We start from the raw sequence: 16,340 nt of genomic DNA, 5'->3' as shown, positions 1-16,340 counted from the left end.
TCTGGAAAGTTCTCTTTCATAATTTCATGAAGAAGAGCCTCTGTGTTTTGTGAAGCAACTTCATCACCTTCAGGGATTCCTATAAGGCACATACTAGTTTTCTTCGAATTTTCCAAGAGCTCTCTGAGAGTGAGATCTGTTTTTGCTCTCCATTTCTTTTGATCTTTGCACTCCTGGGCTTCTTCAAAAACTTTGTCTTCAAGTCAGAGATCTTTTCTTCTGCCTGTTTCACTCTGTTACAGAGGGATTCCACCGTGTCTTTCAGATCCTTGAGGGCTGCAACCTCTTGTCTCAGTGTTTGAAAATCTTTGATCATTTTATGTTTGAAATTGTTGAGTTCTTGAGACATCTTTTGAATAATTCTTTGAGATATCTTCTGAATAATTTCTTGAGAAATCTTTTGAATAATTTATTTAACTCCTAATTCCTTCCTTTCTTCCATTCTGTTAATCTTATTTGCTATCCACATTCTGAACTCGATTTTTGACATCCTAGCCATTATCTTGTGGATGGGGTCTTCAATTGCATCTGCCCCATTTTCCCTTGGCGGAGTTGATCTACTCTGGTTATTCGAGTTGCCAGAGTTTTTCTGCTGATTCTGCCCCATGCTGAGTTTACCTTGTTTGGAGGCCTTATCAGAACCGTTCAGTTGGTGGCTTCTTCTTGTTGCCCAGAGAGGCAGAGCGTGTCTGTTGTCTACTCCCAGTTCTTAGGTGCTGGGGCAACTGGGGTGCAGTGGAATGACAGCAGCTGCATGGGAGTGTGTGTGGCTGGATTAGACCTTGTTCAGTCTGTCGGGGTGACCAGTGGGCAGGAAACTGGCAGCAACCGGATCAGTCCTAGTTCAGTTCCTCCAGGGCAACTGATGGAACAGGGGAATTGTAGTGGCTAGATCAGTCCTAGTTCAGCACCCTGGAGCAGCCAGGGGGTGAGGGAATGGCAGCAGTAGTGCAGGGTACCCGAGCGACCAGATCAGTCCTAATTCAGTCCTGCCAGAGTAGCTGGGGGGGAGTGGAGGACTCTTTCACCATCGCCCGTTGGATGCGTGTGGCACTAGCAAGCCGATCTGTGCCCTCCCAGCACAGGAGCCTGGAGTGGGGAACTCCTCCACCTCCATTCGTGGGACATACATGGCTCTAGCAAATAGTTCTGGGCCTGCCCAGAGTGGTAGACCCCTCCACCACCACCTGCAGGGTGCCGATGGCTCTAGCAAGCAGTTCTGGGCCCACCCAGCTTGGGTGCCTGGAGTGAGGAACTCCTTCCCTGGCCCCCATGTGGTGTGCGTGTCTCTAGCAAGCTGTTTTGGGTCTACTTAGAATGGAAGACTCCTCTGCCACTGCCCACGGGATGCCTGAAGCACTAGGAAGTAGTTCTGTGCCTGCCCAGAGCAGGAGCCTGGGGCAGGGATCTCCTCTGCTGCCTGTAAAGCGTGTGACTCTAGCAAGCAGTTTTGGGCCCGCCCTGTTCCATGAGGGCAAAGGGACCCACCCAGGAAATGGGTTAGTCTGGGAAAGTTAATACCTCCTTCCCCACCTTGCACCCAGTCACTCATAATCCCTCAGGTCTGTGACCCTATTTATTCCAGTAGGCCACTGCTCCCAGGGTATATGACTGGCAAAATCAGCCAGAAATCTGAGTTTGGCATTGGGGCCTTGCATGTTTAAACTAGGCTTTTGTCCAGCTAGATTTCTCTACAAGACAGAGGTTGCATTCAGCTCTGGGTAGCAGACAAATAGCAATTTACACTCAGGTGTCAATTCTAGCCTCTGCCTGCCCACTGCCTTTGTCTCAGCTGTATTAGACCCTGAGGGCTGGTGCTTTACTTATGAAAGTTATCTGCATTTTGCCTGTGGTTGCTGTCCAGAATCTCTGTTTGCCCAGAGTGCCAGGGCTGGAATGACGTCAGTTCGCAGCTCAGGATGTCACTGTTGCTGTATTGGCGTCCTCTGAGCTGATTTTCTTCTCTACATGCCTGTGCCACAGTCAGCACAGAACAGCACCAGCCCTTCCCCCCTCCACTTCTCTCAAGGAGATGCCCAAGAATCTGGACTCCATACCTCCAAACCTCAGAGTGAGTGGGTGGGGACTCCTTGGAGTTCAAGGTTGCAGGTGGGGAATATATACAGTTTTATACAGTTTTACAGTTTTATGTCTGGCTGGAGGGTGCCATGGCACACCAGCAGGGGTAGGAGGTCCAGTTTTTAGGGGGTCTTTCCTGTGGGATAGAGTGGGAGGAAGTTTGAACTCTGCTCACTTGTTTGCATGGAGTAAACCACGAGCCGTTGTTGTGGGAGAGGGGACTCCCGTCCGCTTGGTGGTGGATTTTGTACCTTTTGGTTGTATTTTTGGGGTCGCAGCTCACCTCAGGAAGGTTGAAGTGCTCTCTTCAATCTTCTCTCTTGGCTCTGCTCCAAATCATCAGCTAACTTGCTAAACTTCTGTCCTTTAAGCCTCCTTCTGGATGGGAGCTTCTGTAAAAAGCTGGCTGCAGTCTGCCATCTTGGCTCCCAGAATTTTTTAAAATTCAAAAGCATACATTACCTCTGGAGGTCTTTTACAAATCATAACGATCATATTAGCCAGTGGTAAATAAGTGGAATCTCCTCTGTGGAGTTCTTTTGTGCAAATATGTATTAGTAAGAGATTAGTATAGGTAATAAGCAGCAATGAATTAGTCCCCCAAATCAAAACTAGTTTGAGAAGAAAGTCCTGAATGTCACATAACTTAAAATAATTTTCTTGGTAATGTCTTTAGAAAAGAAATAAAAGTTCAGAAATGAACAAAAATAAATAAAATAGTCAGGTGCTGTGGCTCAGGCCTGTAAGTCCAGTACTAGGGTAGGCGGAGGTGGGTAGACTGCAGGAGCTCACCAGTTGGAGACCATCCTGAGCAAAAGCGAGACCCTGTCTCTAAAAACTAGCCTGGTGCTGTGGTGGGCACCTATATTCCCAGCTTCTTGGGAGGCTGAGGCAAGAGTATCACTTGAGCCCAAGAGTTTGAGGTTGCTGTGAGCTATGAAGGCACAGCACTCTACTGAGGGTGACAAAGTGAGACTCTGTCTCAAAACAAACAAACAAAAACAAAAAGAGAAAGAAATTTGTCTATCCTAATTAATTAATGCAGACTTCTGTTTCTGGGTACAGTAGAATAATTTTGGAAAAACATTACTGCTGCCCAGAGGAGCTAAAAAACCAAACAAACAAAAAAATTATATAGGGCACATGTAGGTGGTGAAGACTTGAAAAGCCAAGATCACACAGTGGAGGGAATTGCATAGCAGTGGACCAGTAAGTTATGAACAACTTTTCGCCATTGGAACATGTTAATCATTGACATGAGGCCAGAGAATAATCAACATGAAAAGGACTTCCTCCAATGGGCAGGGAGGTCAGCAGCATTCTTGGTTCTCTCATGGGGTAAAGAGACAAAAGTGGACATTAGGCTTGATAACCAGGACTTGAAAATCCCAAATAATGAGTTGGCCCAGAGAAGTAATTTAGGCTTTCTCTTAAGACACTGGCCACATTCTCCCAGTGCACAGGCCAATAATTTAAACAGAAAGTCACTGAATATTTGAGAAAAAAAGTTTGCTATTTCCATAGTGTGTAGAAGTCAAATTTTGAGTTCAGTATTTATGAAGGAGAAGAGGCTTAGTAAATGAGGTGAAAGCTATGTTAATTAGTAGGATGTAAGCACTCCAATTTGTACAAATAATCAACCCACTGAGTCCCACAAAGGCATAATGTATTTATGATCTTTGTATATGTGACTTAATATAAAAAAAGGCAAACTAGAAACTTTTATTATAATTGTGGAGGTCTACACCATGAGAGTGGATTGATCTGAAAGTAGGGCCTTAAAAACTATCACCCAGTTTTGATTTGGGGATAATCAAACTTATCTATTATGTGTGTGTGTGTTGCTTATGCTTTTGGTGTCATATCTAAGAAAACATCGCCTTACCCAAGATCATGTAAATTTACTTCTGTGTTTTTCTTCTGATTGTTTTATGGTTTTAGTGCTTTAGTTTATTTCTATAATACAATTAGAGTTAAATTTTCACATGGTGAAAGATAAGGGTCCAATTTCACTCTTTTGCATGTGCATATGCACTTTTCTCATGTTGAAGAAAGCTATTCTTTCCCCCATTGAATTGTTTTGGCATTTGACAAAAATCTATTGACTATTTCTGAACTCTCCATTCTATTCTGTTTGTCTCTATGTCTGAGTATCGCACTGCCTCGATTATTGTAGACAATTTGTAGTAAATTTTGAAGTAAAAAATTATGAGTATTCCAAATTTATTATTTTTCAAGATTATTTTGGCTATTTTGAGTTTACATATAAATTTTATGATCATCTTGTCAATTTCTATTAAGAACCAACTAGGATTCTGATAGGAATTGCATTAAATCTGTAGATAAATTTGGGCAGCATTGTCATCTTAGTAGAGCAAATCATCCAATCCATGAATGTGGGGTGTGTTCCCATTTATTTAGGTCTTCTTTAATTTATTTTAGCTTTAAATGTATTATACAAATCTTGCATCTATTTGCCTATAGATGTCCAATTCAACACTGGTTGGTTGAATTTATTACTTGGCATTTAATTTTTTGGGTGATTTTATAAATAAAATTGTTTTCTTAAGGGTACAAGTGAATCTAAGAGTAGAATGTGAATGTTTTAAAATAATAACTAAGAAAATAACATTAAGGCTATTTTAACCAGTCTGATGGAAGTGTTTCGGATTGTGTGAAAACCCCACACTGTACCCCAGAAGTGCATTAATGTACATAGTTACTATTCAATAAAAAAAAAAAAAAGAAATTGTTTTCTTCATTTCCTTTTTGGATTATTCATTTCTGGGGTATAGAGACACAACTGATTTTGTGTGTTGATCATATACCCTGCAATTTTGCTATATTTGTTTATTAGCTCTAGAAGTTCTTTGTGGATTCTCTGCAATTTTTCATATATAGGATTGTACCATCTGTGAATAGAGATAGTTTGAATTTTGTCCAATTTGTATGCCTTTTATGTATTCTTCTCAACTAATTTTTCTGGCTAGAATTTGCAGTGCAATGTTGAACAGCAGTGGTGAAAACAGCCATTCTTGTCTTGCTTCTGAAATAAAGCCTCAGTTTTTCAGAAATTGAGTCTGTTAGCTGTGGGATTTTCATAGGTGCCCTTTATCATGTTAGGGAAGTTCCCTTCTATTCCTAGTTTGCTGAGGATTTTTTTTTTTTTTTAATCATGAAAGGGTGTTGGATTTCACCAAATGCTTTTCAAAGCAATTGAGATTGTTGTGTTTTTCCCACTTTGTTCCATTACCGTGGCATATTACATTGATTCATTTTTATGTATCAGGCTGCACTTGCATTCCTGAAATAAATCCCACTTGGTCATGGCATAGAATTCTTTTAGTGTGCTGTTGGATTGAATTTAGTACTATTTTGTTGAAGATTTTTGTATCTTTGTTTATAAGAGATACTGGTGTGTAGCTTTATTTTCTAGTGATGTTTTGACTTTGGTATCCTCTAGTATTAAGTATCCTCTTCTTTTCTATTTTTGGAAGAGTTTGAGATGGATTTTTGTTAATTCTTTAAATGTTTGGTGGAATTCACCAATGAAGCCATCTGTGCCTGGACTTTTATTTGTTGGGAGTTGTTTATTCTTTTTTAAATTATTGCTTCAATCTCTTCACTTAGTATATATTTACTCAGATTTTATATTTCTTCTTGAATCAGTTTTAGTACTTTTGATGTGTGTCTAGTAATTTCTCTATTTAAGCTCAGTTATCTAACTTGTTGGAAAACAGTTTATAGTATTCTTTTAAAATTTTTTTATTTCTGTAAAATCAGTAGTAATGCTGCCTCCTTCATTTCTAATCTAGTGAAAGATTTGTGAATTTTGTTGATCTTTTTGAAGAACTGACTCTCAGTGTTGTTGATTTTCTCTATTGTTTTTGTATTCTCTATTTTTGTTTATGTCTATCAAAAATTAGTTCAGCAAATTGTAGGGTCTATTTCTGGGTCTTTTATCCTGTTCCATTGATTTGTGTGTCTATCTCCCCACCAATACCACATAATCTTGATTATTGTACTCTATGATAAGTCTTAAAATTGGGTAGACTGATTCCACTTTATTCTTCTCTTTCAGTATTATTTTAGCTCCTCTAGTTCCTTTGCCTTTCCATTTAAATTTTATAATAATCTTTTTCATATCTATTTTTAAAATTTTCTGGGATTTTGTCTATGATTGCATTAAACCTGTATTTCAATTTGGGGATGATTGACATCTTACTATCCATCCTCCAAACCATGAACATAGTATGCCTCTTCATTTATTCATATTTTCATTGATTTCTTTTATTACTATTATGTGATTTTCAGCATATGAGTCCTGTATATAATTGATTTTAAAATTTGTATTGTATTTTGTGAACACATTTAATTGGTTGTTCTATGTGCTTTTTATTTGTAGATTTCTTGGAGTTTTCTACGTGAACAATCATCATTTGCGTATAGCACAGTTATTTCCCCCTTCCAATCTGTCTGCCTTCTATTTCCTTTTCTTGTCTTCCTGCACTGGCAAGAACTTAGAGCATTATGATAAACAAGACTAGTGACAGTGGATATCTTTACTTTGTTTCCAGTGCTAGAGGGAAAGCATTCTGTCTTTCTCCACTAAATATAATATGAACTATAGTTTGTTTTTTGTGGTTGCTCCTTGTGAAGTTGAAGAAGTTCCCTTCTATTCCTAGAGCCCTTACAATGAATGAGTGTTGAATTTTTCAATGTTTTTTCTGATTTGATTGATAAGATCATGTGACTGCTCTTCTTTTGCCTATTAATAAATAATGTGTATTACATTGATTTATTTTCAAATATTGAACCAGACCTGCTTTCCTGGAATAAACCCCACTTAGCACATATAATTCTTTTCATGTATTGCTGAATTATATTTGTTAATGTTTTTTAAGGATTCTGCATCTGGGTTAATGGGGACTCTTGGTCTGTAATATTCCTTTTCTTCATTTCCTTTATCTGACTCATTCTGAGGTTACTGTGATGCCTAGAGAGGTCTTTTTGACAGTCTTAGTTTGTTAGAAATCTAAAGTGGACCACCATTTCGGGGTGGGGGGAATCATATACTTTGTCATTCAAGCAGGATGATTTCAACACTGGTTGTCTACTTCTACCTTGAGATTATAAAAACTGGCAGAGAGAAGCATTCCTATGAAGTGTGTGGACAATGTCTTGTGAAATAGAATGGTTAACAAAAACACCCTCATCTGCAGAGGATGCAGAGAAAGACAGAGCCCCTGCTTTCAGACAAGCAGGGTCTGAGACACATGGCCCACACAATGATAGCACAAGGTCTGGGAGCCCACATGAAATCCTGAAGGAAAAGTCTCGCTAACTAGGCCTGCATGCATTGTTTCCTCCAATCGTATTTCTCTGGTGAAAATTCTTCTAAAAATACATATTTTTGTTCCAAAATAGATATAGTATTGAACACTTTTCCTCTAGAAAGTCAGTAGGAAATTTATTTTTCTAGCATCTCTGTTGAATGGCTTTCAATGGCAGCAAAGTCACTCAAAAATATTTCATCCTCCCAGTGCCCCCTGGTCTGCTGTCTCCCCAAAGGACATCTGGCCCATAATATTGAGGAATTCACTACTCAGTAAATAGATGCTTGAATGTAGTCTCAATAGCTGGGTAACTAAGCTTGATTGTTTCTATTATCCAAAGGAAAACATGTTTGAGAACAGCCAGTGATCATAGCTACCATGAGCTCTGTCTTCTCTTTCCCAAGGAGGTCTATGTGTCAAATCTGGCCACCTGTCAGCATTAACACATCTCCTGTGGGCAGCCCTGTAGGGTGAGAGCAGCCTTGGTTCCAGCTACTCTGTCTTACTTGTTTCTCTGCAGTACCTAGAAGCAACCTGTTCATCCAGGCCCTGTTCCCAGTTACAACTGGTAGGGAAGAGCATTTTAAACTGTCCAGTGACTGCAAATTCAGTGATGTGGGTTTTGATTCTCAATTTGTTTCTGTTCCTTGTTGGGTGATGTTCTTTCTAGTGGGGAGAGAAGGATGGCTTGGCTGCGGGTGCAAGCTTGCTCCTAGAATTGTTTGAAAGCAAGAAACGACTACATACTCTCAGACGGCATGTAGCAAAATGTCTTTATTTTCTACTCCCCTTTATTGGGAGCTAGTCACGTACACCACATTGATCAATAATCCTAACATCCTCATTTCTTATCTTAAACTATAGAAGAGAAAGAAAGTCTGGGAAAGTGAGATAGCCATCATAAGATTAGCCTAAAGAAAGAAAGTCCAGGAAAGTAAGACAACCATCTTAAGCTAGGCTCAGGCTATTCCTCTTTGAAGACCTAAAGGAACAATACATTACCTGAATTCTATTGTTAAAGTTAAAGGTTAGGATAAACAGAGGAGTAAAACCTTCCTCTTCTATGTACTCAATTAAATTTCTGAGAAATTGGCTTCATGACTGTTCTCTTATGGTTTTGGAGACCCTGCAGTTATGATGGAGTATTTTACTCAACATCATTATGATGGAGTTTTTCTTTTTACTCACATCAACATTTGAGTCATGTCCTCTGCACAGATGGGCCGTTTCAACCCTTATCTGACAGGCTGACTTGATTGCACAGTTGGGGTCCCCTGTAGGAGGTTTTTACACCTGGCCTGCAGGCTGCCACTGTATTTTCCCAGGTCGCTTAGGGCCTCGACAAAATCACATAATACTCACAAGTCTTTTCGCTCAGTTTCTGGAATTAAAAGAGCACATTTCATTTAATTTTTGTGGGGGTTTACCCCACAGTGCCTAAGCTTTGATGTCTGTTTATCAACCCATGAGAAACATTTGAAAAATGTCAAGTGCCCCTCAGATTCATATGCTTTAACCTAATGAGTCCTTATGGCTGATCCCCCCACCCCATGGAATCCACTTTCTTCTTAGCTGTGTCAAATAGGCATTTTTCTAAACATATTTTCTAATTTTTGTAAAGAAGAAGGAATAAGAGTTCAGCAGGGGTCGGGGGGTGTGGAGGCAAGATGGCCAACTGAAGCCAGCTTTCCACAGAGGCTCCCATCCAGAAAGAAACTTAAAGGACACAAGCTTAGCAAGTAAGCTGATGGTTTGGAGCTGAACCAAGAGAGAAGGTTGAACCTCATCAACCCTGCTGAGGTGAGCTACAATCCCAAGGATACAAACAAAAGGTACAAATTCCCTTGAGAACGGCTTGCAGTATACTTTCTACAAACAAGTGAGCAGAGTTTAAACATTTTATCCCACAAGTGAGACCCGGTAAAAACCAAACCTCCTTCCCCTACTAGGATGCCATGGCACTCTCCCACCACACATAAAACTGTATATATCCTCTACCTGCAATTCTGAACTTCCAGCTCTCCCCTCCACTCTCACCCTAAGGTCTGGAAGACAGTCCCCCATGGAGTCCAGATTTTTGGGCATTTTCTCGAGAGGTGTGGACAGGGCATGGACTGTTACAGATCTGTGCTGATTCTGTGGCATGGGAGTAAAGAGAAAATGGTGGACTGAAGGAACCACATGGAAAAGGGAGAGGTGCCCCTGACACAGAGCAGCAGCAGGAACAATAGAGCTCACACCCCTGTGGATATTTTGGACACTCCCTGTCTCTCTGGTCATGGCAGACACTCAGAAAATATATCTGGGATGGTAACACAGACCCTGTGAGCAAAGGGTATGCCTGAGGCAGTACCAGCCTGGGTGGGATGAAGAATTGGAGATGCCTGCACAGAGGTGGCATACTTCCAGTGTGGGGCTGCGCCAGGACTGCTTTAGTGAGTATGTTCAGAGATGGCATACTTCCAGGGTGGGGCTGTGCCAGGATTGCTTAGTGAGCCTAAGAAACACTTGGCCCTCAGGGGATGATAGCTGAGACAAAGTCAGGTGGGAAACCAAAAGCTGAGTGTAAGCTCTCTCTGGACATGCCCCAACACACACTGCAGGGTAAACAGAAACACCAGTTCTGGGCAGCAGTACAGACCAGGGCTGAGTCACAGTTTCTGTGAACTCAAACAGCACCTGATCTGCAGAAGAATATAGGCAGGACAGAATCACAAATTCTGCACAAATATAAGTGTCAGCAACATCAATTAGGGTTGGGCGAGAACTCAGTGAACAGCCCCAGCTTTCGTAAACCACCCAAGGTTGTGAGCCCTTAGCTTCCCCTGCCAGATGGTGTCAGAGGGTGGAGGCATGGCCAAGGAGACATAACATCTCTCTGTGACTCAGGCAGGCTCAAATCCCTGGATCATCTGCTCATTGGAGGGAACTGGGTCATAGGCCTACAGGGTTATCAGTGACTGGTAACCACAGAGGTGCAAGGTGGGGAAGGAGGCATCAACCTTCCCAGACTAATTCATTTGCTGGGGGGTGGTGGTGGTGGAGTATTTCTGACTCTGTGGAGCACCAGAATGAGTCATACTCGAGCTGCCAGCAGAAGCCTGATATCTAATTGCCAGAGACCTTTTGAATTCCCTCACTTGAGAGGGGGTGCTGACTAGGACAACTGATTTGGATCTCTTGGACTGACTGAACCAACCACTTGAGGACTATCCAAAGTGGTACCCTGGGTGTGTGGTTGTGGGAAGGTTTGATTTTCCTTTTCTAGTTTTTGCCCATGGGAGGCAGGATGACTTAATTGCTGGTATTTCTCCACAGCTGAGACTTCAACCCAGAGGAACTAATTCACTAGGGTAGGACAGAGACCAGCTGAAAACAAGACAGAGCCACTTATCCCCACCACACCAAGTAAATCCCAGTGTCTCAGGCCATAGTATTTTTTGGGTCCTTTGCAAAGCTCTAGGGGAAAAGGTACAGACACCAGTGACAGCTCTTGGGTAAGGGCTGATTAATCACTACTCCAGGAGTCCCCCAACCCAACTTCACCTTATATGCGCATTTACCCAAATGGTGTAAAATACTCATGGGGTGGAATCGGCAGAAAAACTCGAGTAACATGAATAACCAGAGTAGATCAACAACCCCCAAGGATTGATACAACAGACACAAATGAAGATCCTATTCATAGACAAATGGCTGAGATGTCAGAAATCAAATTCAGAGTTTGGATTGCAAATAAGATTAATAGAATGGAGTTAAAGTTGGAATTAGAAATTCAAGGAGCAATTTGAAAGTTGTCTCAAGAATTCAACAAATTTGAAGACAAAATCACCAAAGATTGTGACACACTGAGACAAGAATTTGCAGCCCTCAAAGATCTGAGAAAAACAGTAGAATCCCTCAGTAACAGAATAGAGCAAGCACAAAAAAGGATTTCTGATATTGAAGGCAAAACGTTTGAATGTTCCCAAGTGCTCAAAGAGGAAGAGAAATGGAGAACAAAAATGAATCATCTCAGAGAACTTTGGGGTAATTTGAAGAAAACTAATATTTGCCTTATAGGAATCCCTGAAGGTGACAAAGATGCTTTGCAAGGCACAGAGGCCGTTTTTCATGAAATTATGAAGGAGAACTTTCCAGATATGCCAAGAGATTCTGAAATGCAGATAGCAGACAGTTTCAGAACCCCAGTATGGCTCAACCCAAATAAGACCAACCCCCAGACACATCATAATTAACTTCACTAAAGTTAATATGAAGGAGAAAATTCTGAAAGCAGCCAGATGTAAGAAAACCATAACCTACAAGGGGAAGGATATTAGAATGACTGCAGATCTCTCTGCCAAAACCTTTCAAGCTAGAAGAGGGTGGTCATCAACTTTTAATCTCCTAAAACAAAATAACTTTCAACCCAGGATCCTGTATCCAGCTAAACTGAGTTTCATTTATGATGGAGAAATTAAGTACTTTAATGACATTCACATGTCGAAGAAATTTGCCATAACTAAACAAGCGCTCCAGGATATTCTCAGACCTATCCTCCATAATGACCAGTGCAATCCTCCACCACAAAAGTAAACTCACCCAGAAACTTTTGATCAAATTACAACTTCCACAGTGATGAAAGGTTTAAAAATGTCCACTGGACTTTTGAAAAACTTGATACTCAAAATTCTACTAGGCTTATCAATATTCTCAATTAATGTGAATGGCTTATCAATATTCTCAATTAATGTGAATTAATGCCTCTAAAGAGGCACAGGTTGGCTGGCTGGATACAAAAACTCAGGACAGATATCTGCTGCATACAAGAATCTCATCTTAACTTAAAAGATAAATATAGACTCAGGGTGAAGGGGTGGTCATCTATATTTCAGGCAAATGGAAATCAGAATAAAGCAGGTGTTGCAATTTTATTCACAGATACAATAGGCTTTAAAGCAACAAAAGTAAGGAAAGATAAGGATGGTCACTTCATATTTGCTAAGGGTAATACTCAATATGTTGAGATTTCTATTATTAACATTTATGCACCCAAGCAGAATGCACTTCAATTTATAAGAGAGACCTCTAACAGACATCACTAACTTGATTTCCTCCAGCAGCAAAATTGTTGGAGATTTTAACATGCCTTTGGCAGTGTTGAATACATCCTCCAATAAGAAGTTAAGCAAAGAAATTTTAGATTTAAACTTAAGCATTCAACATTTGGATTTAACAGACATCTACAGAACAGTTCATCCTAACCAAACTGAATACACATTCTTCTCATAAGCCCACAGAACATACTCCAAAAGTGATCACATCTTAAGTCACAAGTCTAACCTCAGAAAATTTAAAAGAATACAAATTATTCCTTGCATCTCCTTGGAACATCATGGAGTAAAAGTTGAACTCAGTAACAATAGGAATCTACATATTTATACAAAAACATGGAAGCTAAATAACCTTTTGCTGAATGATAGCTGGGTCAGATTAAGAAAGAAATTACCAAATTTTTGGAACAAAACAATAATGAAGACATGAATTATCAGAACCTCTGGGATACCAAAAGGCAGTCCTAAGAGGGAAATTTATAGCACTGCAAGCCTTCCTCAAGAGATCGGAAAGAGAGGCTGTTAACAACTTAATGGGACATCTCAAGCAACTGGAAAAGGAAGAACATTCCAACACTAAACCCAGCAGAAGAAAATAAATAACTAAAGTTAGAGGAGAATTAAATTAAATTGAAAACAAAAGAATTACATAGCAGATCAAAAATCAAAAAGTTGGTTTATTGAAAAGGTCAATAAAATACATAAACCTTTGGCTAATCTAATGAGGAAAAAAGAGTAAAACCTCTAATTTCATCAATCAGAATTGATAATGATGAAATACCAACAGACTCCTCAGAAATTCAAAAATTCCTTAATGAACATTACAAGAAACTTTATTCTCAGAAATATGAAAATCTGAAGGAAAGTGACCAATACTTGGAAGCACACCACCTTCCAAGACTTAGCTAGAATCAAGTGGAAATCTTGAATAGGCCTATATCAAGTTCTGAAATAGCATCAACTATACAAAATCTACCTAAAAAGAAAAGCCCTGGACAAGAAGTTTTCACATCAGAATTCTACCAAACCTTTGAAGAGTAACTAGTACTTATATTACTCAATCTTCTCCAAAAAATAGAAAGAAAAAAAAAAGGAATACTACTTAACACAGTCTATGAAGCAAACATCACCTTGATTCCAAATCCAGGAAAAGACTCAACAAGAAAAGAAAATTATAGACCAATATCACTAATGAATATTGATGTGAAAATATTCAACAATATCCTAAGAAACAGAATCCAGCAACATCAAACAAATTATACACCATGACCAAGTGGGTTTTATCCCAAGGTCTCAAGGCTGGTTAAATATATGTAAATCTATAAATATAATTCATCCCATAAAGACATTAAAAAACAAAGGCCATATGATTCTCTCAATTGATGCAGGAATAGCTTTTGATAATATCCAGCACCCACTTATGTTCAGAACACTTAGGAAAATTTGTATAGAAGGGACATTTCTTAAACAAATAGATTTGTTTAGAGGCCATCTACAGCAAACCCACAGCCATTATCATATTAAATGGCATTAAATTGAAATCATTTCCACTCAGATCAGGAACTAGGCAAAGTTACCCATTGTCTCCACTGCTTTTTAACATTGTAATGGAAGTCTTAGCCATCACAATTAGGCTAGAAAAGGCGATCAAGGGTATCCATATAGGGTCAGAAGAGATCAAACTTTCACTCTTCACAGATGATATGATTGTATATCTGGAAAACACCAGGGATTCTACTACTACAAAACTCTTAGAAGTGATCAAGGAATACAGCATCATCTTGTTAGAAAACCAACACTCATAAGTCAGTAGCCTTTATATATGCCTACAATAGTCAAACTGAAAAAATAGTCAAGGACTCTATTCTGTTCACAATAGTGCCAAAAATGAAATATTTGGGAGTTTACCTAACAAAGGACATGAAAGATCTCTATAAAGAGAACTATGAAACTCTTAAGAAAAGGAATAGCTGAAGATGTTAACAAATGGAAAAACATACCATGCTCATGGCTGGGAAGAATCAACATTGTTAAAATGTCCATATTACCCAAAGCAATATATAATTTTTTTTAAGTGTCTTAAAATGTGTATTTTTGTCAGAATAGCTGATGATTTTCTGTTGAGTATTTTGGTTTATTACTATTATAAGCACTTCCTCCCTCCTTGAAAAATCTACTGAAAATATCTCAAATCCTTGAGGTAAAGAGTTTTAACTAAAAAAAAATAAAGAAAAGGAAAAAAAAAACTTGATATTTTTTTAAAGAAAAAATCTCTTAAAATTCCTTTAGCTTGATAAATAGAAATAATCTCTACTTGTTCTACTCTGGGGAACCTAAATATATTTCACACAGAAAGTATCAAGTCACTTATTGGCAAACCAAAGGTGAAGAACCATTCATTTACACATTGTACTCAAAACACATGCAACACTGTCAGATCCATACATACTTCTTTGTTTTTTTATACAGTTACCAACACTCTCCTGGCAAAGACAAAGTTTTGGAATGGCAAAAGCAACAGAAGTATTAGATCTCAAAGCTTCGGAATGGAATTAATCTGAGTCGTCATCATCAAGATAGTCCTCGGCATTGCTTAATGTTCGAATAGCATCTGTTTCCTGTTTCTTTTTCAGGAGAGATGCACAGGCAGCCATGTCGAAGGCCAGTTTCTTCTCATTGTTTCTTAAGTCCATTCTAGCACCTTTTTTCCAGAAGCAACTGAACAATATCTGCATAACCCTTCCGGGTAGCAGCGTGCAAAGCCGTGTCTCCCAACTTGTTCTGTTGGTTCAGTTCAATGTTTGGTTGAGTAAATAACATTTCCACTATATCTTTGTGGCCCCTGTGACAAGCCCGATATAAGGCTGTGCTCCCAGCTTTGTCTAAGCCGTTAACACCCACTCGGTTGTCCAAACACTCTCTCAACCAGTTCAAGTTGCCTCTTTTTGCAGCTTCATGCAATGGATTGTCAATGGATTCTGCCCGCTCAGCCACATAGTTGCTTGGAATTAGTCCAGTCCTGCCTTTGGAGGTGCCTTTCCACCAATTGGTATCACTCATGTCAGTAACATAAATAATATCACCTTCTTCAAAGTACAATTCATCTGGAGTTCTGGGTTCAAATGTATACAGAGCTCTGAAAACTTTAACTTGCCCTGGTTTGACTGGTTTGGGTAGTGGTTTGGACATCTCGCTTCCTTGAGTGGCTAATCCTAAAGACCACACGAAAAAGCCAACTGATAGCTCTGTCAGCGGCACTTCAAGCACCCCAAAGTTTCTTTTTGTCTGGTTTGCAGTTGTGCACCCTCAAGGACCTACACCCACTCTCAGATGCCAGACGCAGGCAGAGCCAGCCCTCAGAGTGCCCCGCCCAGTCCTGGGCCATCAGAATCGCCCCTAGCGCGTGGGGGGGAGGACTAGGAAGTGGACGCCACCTTGGCCAGCGCTAATTGGCTCCCTGGCTGGCAGCTTAGCTCAGGCCTGGTTGGGGAGGGACAGAAGGTGGTGGAACCAACTGGAGTTGAGTGAGGGCGCTAAAATATATAATTTTAATGCAATCCCTATTAAAGCTCCACTGTTATACTTTAAAGATCTCTTAAAAACAATACTTCATTTCATATGGAATCAGAAAAAATCTGGAATAGCTAAGACATTACTTACAAATAAAAACAAAACAGGAAGAATTATGCTACCAGACCGCAGACTATACTATAAATCTATAGTGATCAAAACAGCATGGTCCTGACACAAAAACACAAAGGTAGATGTATGGAACAGAACAGAGAACCAAGAGATGACTCCAGCTACTTACCAATCTTTGACAAGTCAA

The 16,340-nt window shown here is 39.8% G+C and overlaps 1 pseudogene across 1 annotated transcript; it reads right to left on the bottom strand.

The window, feature by feature from the left end:
* Positions 1 to 14,940: 14,940 nt before the first annotated feature.
* Positions 14,941 to 15,829, bottom strand: LOC100958002 (annotated as a pseudogene). Its single transcript, XR_154641.3, has one exon. The product of XR_154641.3 is annotated as an osteoclast-stimulating factor 1 pseudogene (transcript).
* Between the last annotated feature and the right edge of the window lie 511 nt (positions 15,830 to 16,340).

This window comes from Otolemur garnettii, unplaced genomic scaffold (genome assembly GCF_000181295.1).
Source record: "Otolemur garnettii isolate 467f Iridium unplaced genomic scaffold, OtoGar3 scaffold00171, whole genome shotgun sequence".
Classification (NCBI taxonomy): domain Eukaryota; kingdom Metazoa; phylum Chordata; class Mammalia; order Primates; family Galagidae; genus Otolemur; species Otolemur garnettii.
The sequence above is the reverse complement of the archived record's forward strand: the minus strand, read 5'-3'. Positions and strand labels throughout refer to the sequence as shown.